At 48.8% G+C, this 20321-nt stretch overlaps 1 long non-coding RNA gene across 1 annotated transcript in view; it reads right to left on the minus strand.

Moving 5' to 3' along the window:
* The window catches only part of LOC136289854 (uncharacterized), a 48912-nt gene that overhangs the window by 16663 nt on the left and 11928 nt on the right, over window positions 1-20321 (minus strand). Inside the window, exon 2 of the long non-coding RNA XR_010720882.1 lies at window positions 15907-16087. This is a non-coding gene — a long non-coding RNA (uncharacterized lncRNA). The remainder of the gene's footprint in view (window positions 1-15906; window positions 16088-20321) is intronic.

A 20321-nucleotide genomic window follows, 5' to 3' on the forward strand; every position in this document is an offset into this window, starting at 1 on the left:
AGGAGGTCTCAGTTCAACTATCCTGCTTCCTACCTGTTACGTTGCCCTCACACCTGCCTGCCCTCCCTCCACTGGAGTAAACATGAAACAGCAGCTCTGGTGAAAAACAGGACTGTGCTGAGATTGATGAAATGGGGACAGAGTGTGGGAGGAAAGAGAAGAATAAATTGGCAGGGAGAGCAACAGAGTGTTAGTGAGAGACATGAAGAAAGGATGAGTGAGAAAGGTGGTGAGGAAGAGAGAAGAGAGAATAGAGGGTTATCATGGATTATAATCACTGAGCCATGCACCACAGAGAGAGAAAGTGAGGGAAAGAAAAGAGAGGTGATATGAGCACATGAAAAGGAGAAGTGAGAAGAAGCCCACAAAGAGCAAGAGAAGCAGACAGCTTGAGAGATGAGCAGTTTCGCTGATCCTCCATGACAGCATGTTGCCTGCCATCACTCACCACCCCACAAGCTGCCAGAATGCCCCACAGCTTCCCTTGGTTTCAGACAGAGCTGTCTTCTCTATGCCAGGCAGTCTCAGCACCACACATGTGTCACCTGGATACAGCTCTTTGGAGACAGGACCAGTCCTGCCACGGTGAACCACAAGTACACATTATTTAACCAAGGTGAAGCAGAAGGCTTTCAGTACTACTCTAATGCTTCTCCACAGTTGTTTAGTTTTAACTAAACAAAAGTTAGTTTTTCTAACCTTTCTGCCCCTCTAACCTTTCTAACCTTCTGTGACCTTTTCCTGTTCACTGTCCTCCTATGCACCAGCCCACATTTAACTGCTTATTCCGGATGACCTGCTCCATGTCTCCTGTGTTCAGTGTCACCTGGCCACAAGCACGGCCACCTGCAGCCCAGAGCAGTTCAGCAGGGCTGTGCCTGCCACTGGAGACAAGGAGGGAGGAGGCTCGCCCTGGAAGAAGCCCCTGGGGTGAAACTGGCTGAAGTGTGACTGAGGCCAGTGACTGCCCAGAGCAAGAAGGACAGTGCAAGGCAGTTCTTCACAGCAGCTCTTGGGCAACAGTCTTCACATTCATATCCAGAAATTCCCTGGTTTTTCTTACTACTGCCCAATGACGAATCTTGCTGCCCAGCCCAAGCGGTTTCTGAGAAGAGCTGGTCAGGTTCCTAGGCAGGCAAAATAAAAAGGAGGTTGGATGCAGAAACACATTATGGTGCTAGAATCAGCCCTACAGCAGGTCTTGCAACTGCCTGGGCTGAGGAACATCTGGGATCTGCTAGGACCTGCAGAGAAAGTAGATCAGTCTCAAGGAGGTACAGGCACAGTTTCAGATGCAGTTACAAGACACAGCCTTGGAAGGGCTTAGCTACACCACTGACACTTGCCTAACCAAAGCAGAACAACCATGGCACAGGCCAGACAAGTTCAGGGCACTCATGTGCTGCCTCCACCCATCCCACAGACCACCAAACACTTCCCATCAGCTGCTAATAGCTGCTGAACCTTTACAAGGAAACCCACTAAAGATATAAATCGAATATGAGAACAGAGTTGATCACCAGCCTCTTCTGACCATAGGGGAAAAAACAACCAAGACATTCAGGTTCACAGAAAGAAATCAGCCTTAGTTTCCATGGAGAGAGGAAACAGGAACACTCTCCAGCTTCCCCCTTTGTCTCCCAGTTCTTCCTTCTCCCCCCGAACCTCACCTTTCTGTCCTGTGCAATCCAAATTGGACACCATGCTAAAGTCTGATAAACAGGCAACAAGCGAATCACTGTTACTAAGTTTGAGCTTATTATTAACAAAAAAAAAAAAAAAAAAAAAAAAAAAAAAAAAAAAAAAAAAAATTAAAAATGTGAAAAGAAGGAGAGAAAATCAAAACTGGGATTATAGGCTTAGCAAGCATGAGTGCAGATTCAGCCTACACTGTTCTCTTTGTGACTCTGTCACACCGGTAGACTGCTAAGAGAGTTATACCGTTACTAACATGACAGCATTGTCCTATACAGCCTGGATTAGAAATCCCAGTGACTGTGTGGAGGGGAAAAGTCCCTTGGCAGTGGCAGGCACTTGGCCTCATGATGCCTTCCACTCGCAGTGTGCTGGCCAGGCAGGGAGAAGTATTCAATTATCAGACAGGCTCTGCCTTTTCATAGGCCAGCTTTCTTTCATTGTCTGACTGCTTTCTCCCTGGCCAGTGATGCCTGAGAAGCTTGTCATGCAAGACAAACTCAAGATGGTCCAGGCAACTCCTGAATCAGGCAGACTTCTCACAGCTGAACCCCTGCTGCCCCTCACAAATACATAATCTTCTCCAACTATGGACAGGATTCAGTCTTGAAGGTGGTGAATATCTCATTCACCAACACAGGACCTCCAACAACGGCCAGGAAAACTGGATCTCCTTGCTCTTTTCTGGGCAGGAACATCAGTCAGTTGTGATTCCTTCACATTTCTCTGGCCTAAAAATCATCCTACTGAGCCGAGACTGATTGCCCTCATTACTTCCACTTCTTAAGCAAGACCACACCAGTTTTTAAACACATCAAAGACATGTATGATGCATTTTTCAAATGCTTCCTTTTCCAAGTAATCCCCATATAAACATCACCCAGAACACCAGAGCAATCAGATAATCACCCACACCCTCATGCACTGTTTGTACCCTTTGTGATGTCCTTAGGGACTGCGTTTCCTCTCTGGGACAGTGGCGTTATAGTGTGTCTCTGAACTGGCACAGACTGACAAGTAAAAGGCAGCTGGCAACAATAAATGCACCACCCCAGACAGGATGCAGAATGAGGAAATGTCATTGTGTAGTGTGGTCTCTCATTGCTCTGGCAGCAGCCAGAATTCCTGCTCATGTGGCCACCAATGCAGGGGCTCAGCTTTGTACCACTGAAGGAAGATGAGCTGGGTGCTGCATGAATTGACTGTGTCAGTCCCTGGGTCTTCGGAGTGGGAAAGAGGAGCTGGAGTGAGAAAGGCAGTGAGCTGAGAGGAGGAAAGAATTGGGTATGCAGTGCCTGGAGGGTGAGGGTCAGGACCAAGAGTAGCAGAAGGAACTGCCTAGGACAGCTGCTCACCCAGATGGTCCCCAGTCTGTAGCCTCCAGATCTTGCCTTAGCTCCAGCCCCGTGGCTGGTGCTTGTGGCCTCATCTCCCCACATTTCTGTTCTGCAGCCAGTAAAGCCACTGGTGGGGTAGGCTCTGTACCACTGAAGGAATTGGGGCAGGGACTGTTCCTCATACACAGAACCCCAGTACTATTTTCTCTGTCCCAACACAAAGAGGCAGGGGAAGACCCACAGTTTTTCTTTCCAGAGCTGCCCCAGGGCTAGGATACAATATTTTATGGCCCAGTTCTTAGCCTATTTGCATTTTGTATTTTTACTTCAACTGCTGTTTGTTTCCAGGCATTTGGGATGCCTAATGATTTTCAAAGCACTGTTTATTTTAATCCCTCTAATTTATTAATAAATTAGTTGGCCTCGAAGTGCTTGGGAAAGAAGGGCAAGGAAGTTGTAACCAGTGCTTTGAATAAAGCATCAAACTGTCATATGATCACATCAAAGCAACAGCAAGCAGATCACTTTGTTGGCTATATCATGATACAGCCTCATAGGTCCTCCAGCTTGGTGTCAGGTTTCTTCATGCATGTCACCCTGCAAAACTACTCAGCTCACCAACTCCAAAGATGAAGTAAAAAATAGCAATGCCCAGAGGCAGTTCCCTCTGAAAAGTCTGCCCCTTCTCACCCTCTGCGTGTTGTGAGAATGTAACATGCCACCGTGGTGTAGATAATGTAAACCATGCTGACATCCACGTGGATTTGCAGGCAAGGCTGTAATCTTCCTATAAATCACAGGTGCATTCAGCCTCCACTACACTCTCTTCAGACCTGTGCTCTCTGGTGAGGTGACAGTTTCACACACAGGACAGTCTCTGAAAGACCAGTGAGTATAAACACTGCTAATCATAAAAATGAAGGACTTGGAATCTCAGCTAGTCAGTCCCAACAGGAACATGCCAGGTTTTCTCATCACCAGAAAGCAACTGACAGAGCCTGAAAATCCTAGGGGCTGCCCTCAAGTAACTTTTCCCATCTCCAGGAAAGCAGGGAGTGTGCCCCATCGTATTTATGAACCTGCCCCCATCTAGGGCCTTAAGACCACATAGAGTCTTTTGCAGCTGACAATTTCATCACATCCTTACTGCTGCAAAGACCATTTGCTCTCAGTGATTCCACTGAGATAAAGATCCCCTTTCTCCCATCTCACACTGACCTGTGAGCATCGAACACATTAGTCATGGGCTAGCATTTGCCAGGGACACACGACTCGCAGGAAACAGAAGCCTCTCTCTTCTGCAGTGGCAGGGCTTGCTGCAAGTGTGCATCTTGTGCTAAAGGGCTGAGGTGATTCCACAAACAGCTCTCTGAAAGCAGCCTGAAGTTGCTGCTGGTTGTCATGATGAGTTAGTTGTGCTAGAAGTCCTCCAGAAGCACGGTTCTGCCTGGGAATAGACAATGACTACTGTTTAGAGGGGGTGAACACATCCTGCCTGAATGAACTGATTACAACAGCCAGCACGGCTGTCTGGCACCGGGGGGACACCTGCACCCATGTTCTCTTTATACTTGTGGATAAATTGACAGAAACAGAGATGCCTCAAGAAAGGCAATGGTGGGATAGAACCTCTTTCATACAGGATGCAGAAAAAACAAAAACATTTTTGCAGTGCCAGTTGCAAAGTGGATTCCAGAGTGGATCTCCTTGCTGATGTCCACAGATCCTATCAGTGCCAATAAAGCCTGAGCCGAAGTGAGCCCAGCCTGGCTATGCATCCATCTAAAGGCAGGTGCCTGCAAGCCCAGCAGCTCAGAGGCAACGCATTTGCCGGACAAGTGTATCATCAGGAGTGCCAGGTCAGGCACTTTCCTGGGATCAGTGGTCACAGCAACAGATTTCTTCCCTCCCCACCACAGATTAGGCCCACAGCTCCAGGGGGCAGCTCCAGTTCCTGCAGAAACATCGCTGCTGAGTGCATTGCCATAGCCTCAGTCACCATATTAGTATTTTTGCTTCTATTCTTTACTTAAAATCTCCATTCTCTCCAAGCTGCATCTCCCATCTGATGAAGGCAAGCCCAGGGCCAAGGGCTGACTACCACAATGCTTGCTAGCTCCCCACCACTTTGAGGGGTGCCAGCCTGCCAACAGAGCATCCCCCCTCCCTTTCTCCCTTCCCTGATTCCCTGCACTCCCACCACCTCTTGCCAGCACAAGAAGGGTCAGTACCTGGGGTGGTACTGAGACTGCTCACCCTCTTTCCTAGCTGTTTCCTCTCTCTCATCTCCTCCCCATGTGTGGACACTCTGGTGGCACCAACCCACTCACTGGGAGGGGCACCAGAGACATTGTGTCTGCCCAGCCCCTGGTACTCAACATCTGACACCTTGTTTTGAGGGCATATCAACCACTCCTTTCCCCCTCACCTAGACCCCCAGAGTCAACAGGCAGTGATCCATGCTGTGCAGGAAGAAAAGGGATGGCATGAATCCCAGCACCATGCTCTGTGTTGTGGATAGGGCATTATCTTCACCCAACAAAGGAAGTGTAACTCTGCTCTTGGCTTGATTGTGGGCACTCAGTTGATAAAGTCAGGTTATTACCTGCATGCCCTGGCAAGGCACCAGCTCTCCTGTCTGCCCATCTTCCCTGTGGCAGGGAGCTCCCTGCTTTAACAAAAGCTGATCGCCCAGTGAGCTCTCCTGTGGCAGAGGAAATAGGGATCTTCAAAACAGGATTTGAATTGAGTCCTCAACTTGATGATGTACCACTTACAAAGAAGGCCAGGGTGGATGAACCCTGATCTTTGCTCTCAAAAACATGCACCAACAAATGATAAGGACTTTGGAGAGAAATAACAAGGGGAATGGCATCTCTTGGAGCCTTCCCAAGAGGAGCATAACCAGCTCATGTACTTAAGGCCATAACCTTTCTGATTCTCCCCATAGGCCTCGTGGTGTCTTTTCTTCTGTTGCCTCTCTGATCCCTGAGCAAAGAGCACAGCCTTAGCAACTCAGCCTCTGCAGGGAAGTCCAAGAAAGGCCAAACCCTCCAGGATCATGCCTTCCTTGTCTAAGAGCACAGGAAAGGACCATCTGCCTCCAGGATGCTTTCTCCAGCAGTGGCAAACACTGAGGCCTGGGAAAAAGGAGCAGAAATTGGCCAACAGAGAGATGCCTCCCCAGGCCTCCAAGACAAGTTGAAAATGGTAGATTTTGTGAGCTGGCCAAAATTTACTACGAAATTAATAAACCTCACAAAATTATTCCACAAGGATCCTGCCCAGTGTTCAGTTTAACTGTGCTTCATTGTTACATTTCATAGCTACACACCAGGTACTTTTCTGCTGGGAAGAAAGGGGGCTGTAAAAGGCCTATCCATGAACGAGAGACTTCTTTGCATACAGTGGTGTGTCTGTGGGCAGGGAGGAGGGCAGATATTTCTTCTCCATGCTCCTCAGCAGGAGTGAACAGTAGTGAACATGCTGGGAAAGGCCAGCAGCTCTTGAATGAGGCATATGGGTCTTTGTGTAAAAGAGATGCCAGCCAAAATGAAAAGACAATTTCTGCATTAAACCATGTTCAGTGTGTCCATAAAATTGCTGAGTGCAAGCACCCTATTGTGAATGTTCACATGTGACATCCCCACAGTGGCCCTGGGATGTGTCCCCAGCCTGTGAGCGTGCGAGCCAGCCCCATGGGGTGTGCGTATGCATTGTCTGGCTGCCAGGGCACCTACCCACTGGGGAACTTTCCATCTAAACCAGCTGACAGCTGCTCTCCTGAGTTTCCTGGACACCAATAATGTTTTCCCTTTTCTAATCTCCCTGATGTAAATCCATTCACAACGAGTGCCTAGAGACTTTTAATTCCACCGGCATTAAACTCACTAAAACCTCTATTACCAAAAGCTTTTAGGATTTTCCCCAGAATCTACAAGTCAGGTTCATAACATGACAGAACTCCACCTCTCTAGGGTGTCTGAGAAATTAATTCATGCTTTCTAAATGCCAGGATCACTGACCAGACATTCAAAGTATCCCCCTTGCCATTAGTAAGCTCGAGTTGCTGGTACAACCCGGCTCTTGCCAGGGGCTGAGCTGTCTTCTGACACACCTCCAACAGTCTGAGAAAGAGCCCTATCCCTGTACCAGGCAGCAGCAGATCACCTGCCACAGCAAAGCACTACCAGAGGTTCACAGATGTTGTGTTAAAGAGAAGTGGATCATTTCAGTGCTGCCTTGATGCATTCATAGAGCAAAGGTCTGGCAAATGCATGACAACACCAGTGCTCCCCCATACCAAAATAAGTGAGAAGGCAGTGTGGTCTCACCTCAGTGCTGCACACAGGCAGACACTGTAAAAGCACAAGGATTACCCAGCTACACCTCAGTAGAGAAGGTGGCTGGGTGCTGAGACAAATTGAAAGTGGTTGTGGTGGAGGGGTCAGACAGCTGTGAGTCAGTGAGTGAGGTTTCTAAATGCTATAATACTCCAGCGATGGTGCATTTATCCTTTGGCCCTGGAGGTTCATTGGCTGCTGTAATAGAGCAGAGAGATGCAATCATCTTTTGATCCCAGAGGTCTTTTTAGGTGCTATAATAGAGGAGTGATGATCAAGCCATCTCCAAAGCCTTGGGGTTGCTGGCATGCAGCATGGGTGATGTCAGTGTCTCTCAGCCCCCACAGTCCCCAGATCCTGGATTCCAGGAGAGGTGCTGAAGGTGTTGCTTCCACCCCAGAGGTTTGCAGGGGCTGCAGTGATGTCAGCTTTGACACACTGCCAAAGTTCCCTCTGGCCTCACAGGAACTTTTAACCATGTGGGAAGGTGTGATACTGACCTCAGGTCTCTTGGCACTGGGACACAAGCCTGGCTGCTCCCACTCTATCCACATCAGCTGCGGTGGGTGCATCTCCAAGCTACCCACCAAAACAAATCACAGCCCTAAGAATACAAGAGAGCTCACAGAGATCCAGTAAAGAGCAGCATGCAAAGATGATCCCCAGTTTTGTTGGTTTTTTTTTTATCTGGCTTTAAAAAGTTTCCTTGTGCAAGTAGTCACTCTGCTCACACCTCATGTGCTGACCAGGAAAGAGACATACTTATAAGGAGTCTGGAATTTGTGTGTAGCTACTCAGACATTTGTAGCTACACACAACTAGCTAGAAATCAAACAAGCTAAGTTAGGCAAGCTGTTGAAGATTTCAGCATCCTATATCACAGACTCAGGAAAACAACAACAACAACAACAACAACAAAAACCAAACAAGAACTGGGACCATGCTCCTGTGTAGGGAATGCTGTTGGATAGGAAAGATATGTTTGTAGACTCAGGTCCTTAAACTGAAGAGAGAAGGAAGTAATCAAATAAGGTTTCAGGGTTTCCATAGTCTTAGGGATTTCTCTTCTCCCTTCAGCCCCAACAGATTTTTTAATTCTGGGCTCCAGCTTGGCCTGGAAATTGGAAAGTTTGCTGGATACCCTGTTATCCTGGCACTGATTCCTGCATCCATAACTCAGGTGGAAAATGGAAGCATGGGCAATCTCCTAGGAATGTCTGGGAACTTTGCAGGTTAGGTGCCTGGTCTGAGGCAATATCACAAGCTTGGGTGGGTTTGCACCTTTTCTGTGGCAGGGGTGGGGTTTGGTTTTCCTCAGAACCAAGTTCAAACTCAGAGGATGAAAATTCTCCTTCATACTATGGACTTCAACATGATTAGACATGAACAGAATTTCACGGCGCATGTCCCAGCAGGTAAGATGTACACAAGGGAACAACCATTCCAGGTCAGAGAAATGTCCACACTGGCTCTCAAGAAAATCATCACTGAAATCTGGGGGGAGAAAAGGCGGAAAAACATCAAAGCAGACAAATGAGGGACAATGTAATCCTGTCTCAGTTTTTCTTATTTGCTGCTATGAGTCGCAGGCTAATATAGGCTCTGAAGACTGAACCTGCAGGTTCAGGCTCCAGAACTGGGCTCATCCATGGTTAAAGCTCATTGGGGTACTCTTGTTCTCCGCAAAACACACAAGTCCCCTAAGAATCTTTCTAAATTCTTGGACCTGACAAATTCTCATGTCTTAGACCTCCACAGTTCAACCCTGTGAACCTAAATCCCATACTTTTTAATTTCACTGTGCATTCCTTCACTCCTAGGTGATAAAGAAAGGAAGGACAGATATCCTCAAATGTCTCATAATTTTATTTCCTCACACCATACACTCCCAGTCTGCTATCTGACACCAACAACCTGTCTCCTCCATATCTTCACCTGGGGGTGTTCACAGGCTTGCTCTCACCTCAGAGGCCCTTCAGTTTTCCAGCATCCCTTCAGAAACAGGCTGACCCAGGTTTGGCTTGCAATTCCAAATGAAGCAGCATTGCAGGTGTACTAAGAGTTCTTCCAGAGCCCTCTCTACCAACTGCCTCTGCATCCAAACAGCTGATTTGTGTGCTCAAGGGCATCACAGCATGGGGCAGAACACTGCAAAGATATTCACCTGCACTTTCATTTGGCTGATACTCTTGATTCAGGACCTTTTGGGTATCTTAAAGAGTTTTGAGTCTGCCCAGCAACACACATTACTTTGAACATACCAACATTTAGTTTCATTCACCAGAGCACAGTGCATTCATTTAACTTAGTTCTCTTTCCCAGGCATTTCCCACAGCCCTTTCTGTCCACAGCCAACATAATAATTTTGTCTCATCTGCTGATTTCCATACGGCATATCTCTCCTCCCACCTTTTCAATTCATTAAACAATAAGGCAAATCACAAGGGATTTAGAAGAGAACCTGGAGGCCACATTAACCTTTTGCCATGGTGAAACTTGACTGTTTAATCCCCTCATTCTTTCAGTCTCCTACTCAGTTTTTGATCTATGTCAATATTTTGTCTCTCGTTGACTACTTAGCTTCTTTAGCAGCTCAAGTGCAGGATCTTTCAAAAGCCTTTTGTAAGTCTAAATATGTTATATCACTTGGTTCTCCTTTATCCACTGCATTATTGACACATTCAAAAAGTTGTATGAGATTAGCATGATGCAGTTTTCCCTGCTGAACCCATGCTGGATAGGCCCTATCAGACCACAATCTTCCAGATGTCTTCAAGCACTGCTTTTTAATTATCATTCCCACCAGTTACCAGATACAGATGCAAAGCCTACTGATCCTTAATTCCCTGGATCATCACTGAAGCCTTTTTTTAAATATAGGTACAACATTTGGTCTTCTCCAATTCCCCAGATCAGTAGGTTTTTTTGTAGTTGTTTGGTTTTTTTTTTTTGGTTTGGGTTGTTGTTTTTTTTTTTCCCACAAGAGATTGCATATTTTTGTTAGCAGCTCAATCACTTAAGCTCCTTCCAAACTCTTGGATTTAACCATCTGGACTTGATAACTTATTGTTCAGGAAAAGGGGGGCGGAGGTTTTGTAGTTGTTGGGGTTTTTTTTTTCACTGGATTTGTGGGGTTTTTATGAGTTGCTTTGTCCCAGCACCCATTATTCTACTAGCATATTTCCAACAGATCCTCATCTAAGCAGATACAGGAAAAGAATCTCACAAATACTGTTGGTAGGGACAGCTGATACAAGAGAAATCATAAGAGAATTCAGCTCCCCAGCAACATCCTAAAAATGGAGATACTGAGTCACTTTAAGCACAGGAGGTGACTGGAATTGATCAATGCGAGTTTTCTTGGATAACATCCACCCTGTTCTGACCAACCAGGCTAGTTTTGCTCATTTGTTTGGGTCTCTTGCTGAATACTGATTTCCATCTTGACCCCAGAAGATTCAGGGCAGGAACAGTGCTAGCTTGATTATATGCAGGCTAAGGTGTGATGAAAAGAAAGTGACCTCAGTGCTGGGGGATGCATGAACCTGGGAGGAGATGAAACCCAGCAAGGATGAAAGGAAGTAAATCAGAAGGTGAGCAGAACAATGCTGGGCTGTTAGCTCCAGTGATTGCCTTTCAACTGCATCAGCCACAAGACATGAAATGAAATGGGCAATGCTGGAGAACTCAAATAAGTAGCCCCATTATATGAGTGTTTCTCCCTTTGTGCCAGACTGGTTCTCGATAGATTTCACCATGCTGGCTGGCTTTAAAAGGCATGGCAGTTAAGACCGGGACACAGCCCAGTGGCCCTGATGTGCCACTCACTTCAAGCCATACCACCACTGGTCCTACAACAGGGAGTCAGGGAGGAAGCTTGAGATGGAAAAGAAGCACATGACTGGCTGTGGATACATGTTCACCTGTCAACCTGCCTGCAAGCCAACACTGGCATTCCAGCTTCTGGAAGCCATCACATCCCCATCAAAACTGACACTGAGAACATCTGTATGAAATCTACCCTGTGACAGACCTGGCATACCTATCTTACTTCATGTACACGTACTCAAGTATATTTTGTAAAAGAGGAAGAGAAATTTCCATAAATCCCTCTTACCTAATTGCTGCTGTTCAGTTCTTGTGGGACATGTTGATTGGGCAAATGTAGAATAAAATGTAGAAAAAATTGTGTAGCTTGTTGAATTAATTCCCTGCAGACATTGCCTGTGTAGGGTAATGTGGCCATAAGTTTTTCTGGGAAGCCATCTAAAGGCAAGTCTGTGCCCCCCTCTAAGACCTCACCAACATCCCTCCAGCACAACGCAAGGCAATTCTTAGCAGTGTTGGACAGCACATTCACTTCTTCTGACTCCATGAGGTGAGAGCCAGGAGGACAGAGGACACGAGGAGGGGCTTCTCAGCCATGTTCCCTCCTCCACATCGGGAGCAGACAAACATGCACAAGGAGAAGGCATCTCAAAGCAGGACAATCACAGGCTGGCTATTCCCTTAATTAAGGAGGTGGATAGAAGATGAGCAGTTTACTGTGCAGAGCTGGTCCTCCTGCTGCAGAGCTTTTGAGACCACTTCCCCACTCAGTACAAATCTGGTCAGGTCAAACTCTAGTCTGTAATATCGATATGAGATACTTCCATACCACATTGTCACTGCATGGACATGCTGCTCTCTTTCTGCCTCCCTCTCTACCCCTTTTTTTCCTTTCCTGCTTCTGTCCTTTTTCTCTCAGGTGCTCCCTCTTTCTCATCTTACCTTCATACTCCGTGTGTCTCAGATTCCCCTCTCCCTCTGCAACACCTCCCTCCATTGCCTGCAGGTCTCCACCTCCACCAAACAAGAGAGGACTCACACTGGGATGAGATAGAGAAGGAACTTGGGGGAGAAAGAAGTCTTCTTCATGCCCTGACTTAACCCAACAAGACTCCCCACACATGAGACACAGCCCTGCTGAAGGTACCTGGGCTGGAATGAAGCAACATGGATACTCACACAGATCCGTTCTACTGCACAGGGCATAAACCAGGCAGGGAGGTAGTACAAATCCCATCCAGATGCTCTTTTAACAAGGCTTTTAACTTGTCTCCCTCTCTTCACATCCACTGGTCTGTCATGTGTGTGTATCTCAGGGCTGTCCTCAGCCACTTGGCAGTGGCTGTGCAGAGGGTGCAAGGGGGAGGTGAAATGATGGGGGGTGGGGATGGCCAGCTGCCAGTCTTGGCCTGTACCAGGGTCCCCTTAGTCCCCTGACACACACAGACACGTGGCATGGCTGCTCAGGGAGGCCCAGCCAAGAAGCCTGTCCTTCTCCACTGAATCTCTACTCTGTTTCCCAAGTGACAAGCCACAAACTCCCTTTCTCTTCCCAAACAAACAGAGGCTTGACTGAATTGCTGCCTTGGCCCTGGCACTCAGCCCCCTGGTCATTACATATTCTCCTCCAGCATCCAGCCCCCTGCGAATGACAGCACTCAGCCATGTCAGCAGAGTCCACAGGCTGAACCTTCCTTTCCCTACAGCATTTCCCTGTGCAGCCTGAGGTGTTGGTCCCTCACATCCCTACTCTCCAGCCCCCTCCTCTCCTCTCCTCTCAGTTTGTGGCAACTGCCTGTTCCATGTAAAGGTAGGGGAAACTGTGGTACAGCATGGTTACCAGTGTGAGAGTTTGCAAGGATTAGGACCCTTAGTAACAAGGTATGGTGTCATCTCTTGACTTTAAACCTCCAAAAGCTCATTTTGCTGGGATTTATAGTAAAACTGACTTCAGACTGCTAAAACCGGTCAACAAGTTCTCCTCCTAATCACCAGAGACGTGCACACATCCACACAAAAGCGTGAGGCAAATCACCCCTCACCACCTTCCTGCCCTTTGACCCTTCAGCACAAACAAAATTACCTCCCTCAGCAAGACAAGCACTTAAGTGACAGACTTGGAAAAATCCCTGCAGCATAACAGAGAGGGTTAGCACTCATACTCTGTCCCAAATGAGCACCTCCCTCCAGTGGGGCTGGCTCAGCCTCTGTCTATAGTGCAATCCCATTTTCTGCAACATGATCCTATGAGGAATAATGATGCCTCTCCTGAGCCCTGTGCACTAACCTGTGGAGTGGTCAGGGCTGGAGAACAACATCCTCCTGCTGTGACAATTCTTCCCTTCCCTCCCCTTCCTCTTCAGTCGATGCCTGTCCTCCTCCCAGCCAATGCCATCCTCTCCAGCATCTGCCTGGTGTGGGACATGGCTTAGTCCCAGACTGTAATTTAACCCTCTTTCAGACTGGCTTGCCTGACAGGAGGGACTGAACCAGGCTGGCTGCAGCATGCAATTACATCTGTCAGATTAGCTGTAGCACACACGATCCGGAGCACGTGCCAGATATGGCACACAAACAACACTTGAGCCAGCAACAAGATAGGGTTGTGCAGACAGATAACACCTAACGCAACATAAATCTTGCCAGTACAGCGTTAAGCCAACATTGTTTTCTAAACAAATCTCAAGCAGCAGAGTTAATTCATACTGGATCAGCATTTTCTACCATGTAGCTGCAGCAGTTTTGACCCAGTACCAAGCTCCCTAGAGTTGGATTTATTGTCTTGTCCACCCTGAGCCAGTGCCAAAGCCATGTCCTGAGAGGACTGAGGAATTTAACCAATGCCAAATGACTTTGGAGGCTCCATATGGGAAGAGCTTGCTTTCTGCAAACTCCCCAACAATGACACCGAGTGTGACTGCATGGGCATGCTCCCTGCCAGGCTCTGGCCAAGAGGAAGAGTGACACATCAACAACGCCATGGTCACTTGTCACCTACAACACATGCACGAGGGGAAAATATGACTTCACAGTATCATCAGCTGGCACCAGCATCCAGAAACAACCCCACTGGGCAGCAACAACCCTTCCCAAGGCTGACCAAAGATGCTCGTGCCCGGCATGGTGGTCACAAAGAAGGAGAAGTGAGGAGCAGGTGCTGAAAGAGGGAAAAGCAGGGTTCAGGGCAACCTAGAGAAGGAAGAAAACCAGCAAGAGGCACCAGAGTTGTGGGTCAGGGGGCACTGAGGAACTGCAGCTGGGGAAAACTGATGGCAGAGTCCTGCAGTGGCAGCAGAAAGGTGCACTGGAAGATGCAGTGGAAGATGTCCCCTCCTTGTCAGCATCACCAGGTGGGACCTGGGCAAGAGGGGAACAACCCATCACCTCCTTCAGGGGATACCACGTCAGCACCACTGTTGGGGCTGCACAGTAGCACAGACCCTGCCAGTCCCTTCCCCTCAGAGAAACACAACAGCCCCCAAAATCTGACTCAGAAAAACTCTGGTCTCTGCCACAGTCTGTGCAGAGCCTGAAACTACAGCCTGGCAGGTTGCAAACTCCCAGACCTCCCTTTTAAAATTCACTCCTCTGAGGCTACCCACTACTTTGCCAGCAGCTCGTCGCTTTAGGGTCTATTTTGGGGAGAGCATCGCCAGGCACGTTTGTGCTCCTTGAGGACTGGCAGCATGTCTGGGCCTGCCCAGGCACTGGGAGAAACAGCTGCTCCCACTCCCCTCCCATTCCCACATCACAGCAGCTCCAGCAGCACAGAGACATGGCATGGAAATAGTGCAGCTGATCTTCCTGCTTTCCCTGCAGAGGAGCTGAGGAAAGGGGCACTGAGGGCAGCCCCAGGCAGCAGGAGGCCCTTTCAGGTGCTCCCAAGAGCTTTGCGCCCTAAAATGGGTCAGGCTCTGCACAGGGCCCCTTCAATGCCTGTTCAGGGCACACAGCGTTCCCTGCTTATGAAACACACTGTCTCCAGTAGGAAAACATCTCTTCCAGTTGAGAAGGAGCACCAGGAGACAGCAGATAAGCAGTGACAAAGAGCATGCCCATCAACCCAAAAGCTGTGGCAGGCTGGGCTGGGTATTCAGAGGTACCTGGCTAGGAAATGGAGGCCAGCATCTTCTGTGGGGAATTGGAATCCCCAAAATATCTGTGAGATGAGGAGGGAGGAGGAATCCTCCCCTCTATGCCCCACTCCCGGTAGCATGATGCCCATTCCTGCTCTGCTGCAGGCTGCATTCCTGAGGTGACCCAGGCCAGGGCTGTGGAGCTCAGCTTTGCTGCTGGCCAGGCTGCAGCAGAGTCAGCCTGGCTGCCCCTTCTCCCGAGAAATAGGGGAGGTGAAGGAAAATGACGAATGGAGAAGAGCATACAGGTGTGTGTGTGCCCAGGGAGGGATGGGAAAGGGGTGGAATGCACTCGGGACTGCGTGCGGGGGATCCGCAGCTCTTCCCTCGGCTGCTCTGCAAACAACCCCTCCCTGCACACGCATACAGAGCCGCAAGGGAAGGGGCTCAGAGGGGAGGGAGCAGCTCTCCCTTGTGGGGAGGGCGCTGATGAAAGCCTAGATTTTGTTCACAGCATAGCAGAAACCCCTGCCCTTCTCTTCCCTCACACCTCTGGGGAGCAAGCAACGAGAGGGAGGGAGGGCAGGATGGAGGGAGTCACAGACAGAGGTGCCGAGGTTGGCTTACCTCACAGTGCCTGCGCTGGGGGTGCCCGGGTACGTGGGAGGTAAATCCAGGGCTCTGCTCTCCTTAGCGAGTGCTGGGAAAGGTCTCTGTTCAGTCACATGAAGGAGTGGCCTGTGAGTAGGTGCTCCAGCTCACCGCTCGATCGAAGCTGCCATGGATTCATTGCGAACGACTTCGCCTTCTGTGAGAAGAGGAGGAAAGGGGAGGGAAAAAAAAAAAGGAAAAAAACCACCAGCTTAAGACTTGGAGGGTAGATTCACTTCTTTCTTAGGTTTCCAATGGCAACTGAATATGCCACATATGAAGATTCAGGGTGTGTGTGTGTGTGTGAATGTGTGTGTGTGTGTGGGAGGGACGCAGAGATGCACAGCTGCTGAGTCCACAGGCAGTGTAGGGTGTGAGCTAGTCAAGGCGTATTGGTGATTATGGGAACAGACAACTGGACACGGGCAGCGGTGTAGACAGCCAGCCAGATAGAAAAAGACTGAAGGGATGGAAAGAGCTTGGCCTGTGTGCGAAGAGCCTGGCTGTCCCACTGCACACAAAAGGAGAGAGCACCTGACCCAGCACAGGGCAAGGTGCTGACAGAGCTGCACCAGGAGAAGGTGAAGTGTGCCTGTACACACAGTCACACGCATGCACACCACCCCCCAGCCCATGCAGTCACCCAGGCATACCCCCTGCAAGGACACTCTGCACACTCGGGACACACACACACACACACACACACTGGACACACACATACATTTACTCACTGGTCTTTCCACACCAGCTGGCATAAAACCCCTAAAAACTCAGAGCTCCTCTAAAGGATGAGGTGCTTCTCTTCTTCACATACACCCTGCACATACCTACAAGGTTGCACATCTGTATTAAGATGCACATGTGATAACTCAGACAACCATCACACAACACCACATCAGCTCCACCCAGTCTATTCCACCACTCCTGAGTACACAACAAAAACATTTTTTTACAGCACAGCAAATAGTGATCCCTGCATAAATGCATGTGGAATACCCAAACATGTCTACCACACACCAGCTCCTGACCCCTTATATGAAACTGTCACTGCACAAACACACAGCATTTAATAAGCCCACTCCCATAGTAGTGACCAGAAAAAGTGCCATGTACACATACACACATCCATACCAGTGCTAACACCACACTAGCAAATTACGTATCTGTAAGAAAATGAGGGCACATAAAACATCCTCATGCGCTCAGGAATATAAGTCAAGCAAGCACCAGTGGCTGTATACCACACACAAATATACTCTGCTTATGAATTGCCTGCAGCATACAAACTGATGGTATCAGATACTGTTACCTACCTAAACTCAGCCCACACAGTGGCATAGCATCCTTCTGGATCATAAACGTTAGCCCCAGCAACTACCAGACATATTCTGTCACATGGAAAACACAAATACTCATCAACATCCAACACAGGCAGACAAACACAAACTAGACATGAAACACAAACAGCCAGCACCACTCACCCAAAAAAAAAAAAAAAAAAAAAAAAAAAAATTCTTGGAAGTTATGAAGCTGGAACTCACTTTGAAGACAGCTGTATTATTCTGTACAAGTGCATGAGTGCATATGCACACACATACACCCCACTGCCACACCAAATCTGCTTTAACTGCCTCGGTCTCTGAGTAAGATTCTCCCTTTTTCTTTTTCGCACTTTCTCTAGTTCTGCCTATTCTGCAATCTCCCATGTGTCTGTCCACAGACTGGAGTTGCTTCTTCAGGGGGCAAGGTCTCTGGAGCCGAAAGCCTGCAAAAGCATCCCTGCTCATCCCTTCTCTTTCCCTTCGTTCTAGTGTTAGATGTGCATAATTTGCATGCAGTGTGCAGTCCCACCAGCCCCGAGTGCTCTGAAATTGGCTGATAGTGGCATCGGGGGATGTGACTGCACAACCTAAGCGTGGTGAAGAAGTACATAAACCCTTATGGGAAGCGGAGATTTGGCCAGGAAGGCGCCGCCTTCCCCCAGGAAAAACAAAGAGATACAAGAGGTGGGTAAGAAGGGGCAAGGAAGTGAAGGGAGATGGGCCCAGCACCAGGGACAGCAAAGCGAGCACTCTGCCAGGTTTGTTTTAACAAGCTCGGCAGCGTCACAGTGTGACAACAATTAGGGTTCGACATCAGGGCAGGCAAGCATACCTGTGTGCCCCCGGGAAGCAGGAGAGGCAAGGGAAGGCAGGGACTTTGCAGCAGGGAAGAGCAGCCGGGTGTGGGTGCAGCTCTAGATTATATGGCATAGGAGTCCGTGGCTGCACTGGGATCCTTGGAGCAGTGGTGGCACAGAAAAGAAAGAGCTCACAGGCAGAAAAAAGGCTGGCATAGGCATGGCTTAGACACTGGCAGTGCAGGGGTTGCAGTCGGGCCTAGCCCCAGCCACATGGAGGAGGTGTGAAAGGAGTCCCATAAGCTCTTGTCCTGTGCTATTGGACAGCATGGGTTTCCATCATGTACAGATACACCTCAGTGTAGGTCAGTGGAGTGTATATTGCAATGGCCTCTTTCAGGAGCTCGCTGCCCTCACTCACATTATGTGCCCCAGCAGCCTCAGGCCCTTGCCAGTGTATGTACACTTTCCACACCATTACCCTGGCATGCCAACTCTCCACTCCTCAAAGCCACCTACTTCAGCACCCTCCCACTTCCCCATGCTCACACCACATCCATGTCCATGTGGTAGCATCAGAGGAGCCAGAAGAAACATGTGGGTAGTCCCTACTATCACCGCAGCCCCAAACAGCCCCTCGTCTCCTCTGCCTTCACCAGTGCCACCACCATTCACTTTTCTGAAGTGTGTTGAAGGAGTAGAAATTTGTTGTCTCTCTCAGCTAAGCTTGGCCCGTGCATCCAGGCTATTTCAGCTTACTAGTAATGTCAGTGCTTCGGCACTGTGCTCAATTGTACCTGCGTGCCTCTTCCCACAAACATCCATTGTGCATTACAGCAGATGAATAATTTAGGCTGAAAGGGGACAAGTGAGAGAGTCTTTTGGGTCTCAGCAAGGCACATGTACAAAGCAGAGTGGAGATGGAGCTGCCTCATTTGGTCAAAACTAACAGATGCTGCCAAACCTAGAAAAGCCACTATGGCCTGAAGTGCTACTTGGGTTAAAGTACGGTCATGAGGGCAATTTAAAGAGGCATTTGGACTCAGAATTTCTCGTAGGTGCTGAGAGTGACACAGAGGTGTTGTGTGTGGATAGGCAAGGAGGATCTTCATCTCTGAGACACTTAGCACTGACCTAAGCAGCTGAAGAGAGCCACTATCAGGAAAGGGAACCATCCTTCTAAACTGACCTGCAAACCATCTGCTCCTGTGCTTCAGAGGCATGGAAGAAGTACTATGGCTGGCTAAACAAAGGAAAGGGGATTAAGCCGGCACAGCAAAGAAGAGCTAAGTGGGATGCAGATGCTTGTTTGCATTGATGTTCCTCTCAAACAGATGACATATCACAGTTTTGTGGTGGCATGCAGGGGGACCTGGAAGACACAAACACGTGTCTGTCAGTGCTGCCCTGAGTGAGTCCATCTGCATGGGATAATGCTGGAAGGGGGCAACATGGACTGTGTGGTGCCACGTGTGCAGGCCGGTGTGCAGGAATGTGTGGCCTCTGGTGAGCACCGTGTGTGTTGGTGCTGTGCATTGTGCCTGCCGTGGGGAGTGGATGCCTGGTATGGATATCTGGGGTGTGCATGTGTGCATCAGGTGCTGCAGTGCAGGGTGAGCAGTGACTGTGTGTATGAGTCTGTTCCTTGCTGAAAACACCAGCACATTTCTGAGGTGTTATAGGGAGCAGTGGACTCCCTGTGGGCTGTCTTGTTTGTGTGGCACCTCAGTGAGACACTGGTGTTTTACTGCACACCTGCAGAGCCTTGGGAAGGCAATGCAGTGCAGCAGCACAAAACTACAGTAGTGTGCATGTACTGGAGAGCACCCATGGGAGCATCCAGGTTCACAGGGAAGGGATCCCCTCTCTGGGTGGAACAGTCCGTCTGGCTCCTACACTGTCTCTCCTCCAGGACTGCTTTTCCTTTCTCGCCTTCCCTCAGCTCCCCTTGCTCACTGGCAGCAGCATGCTCTGCCCTGGGAACAAACTCCCACTCACCACACTGGGAGGGAACTCCTTTCTTAACAGTTCCCTGGTATTTTCCGAGCCAGAAAGTGAAGAAAATCTCACTGGGCAACCTGAACTGGACCTATTCCATTTCCATATCCTTATTCCTCTTTTCAACACACAGGAACTGCATTACAAACTCACAGATTTTCATCCAAACCCACAAACTTGGGTTTGGGTCCCCAAGCACCAAACACTACAAACCAGACTCAGCTCACATCCGAGCCATGGGCCATCTCAGGCTGATAAAGCTCAGGTAGGGCAA

The sequence above is a fragment of the Chamaea fasciata genome, unplaced genomic scaffold (genome assembly GCF_029207755.1).
Source record: "Chamaea fasciata isolate MVZ Bird 193981 ecotype frontalis unplaced genomic scaffold, bChaFas1.0.hap1 SCAF_5, whole genome shotgun sequence".
Taxonomy (NCBI): domain Eukaryota; kingdom Metazoa; phylum Chordata; class Aves; order Passeriformes; family Sylviidae; genus Chamaea; species Chamaea fasciata.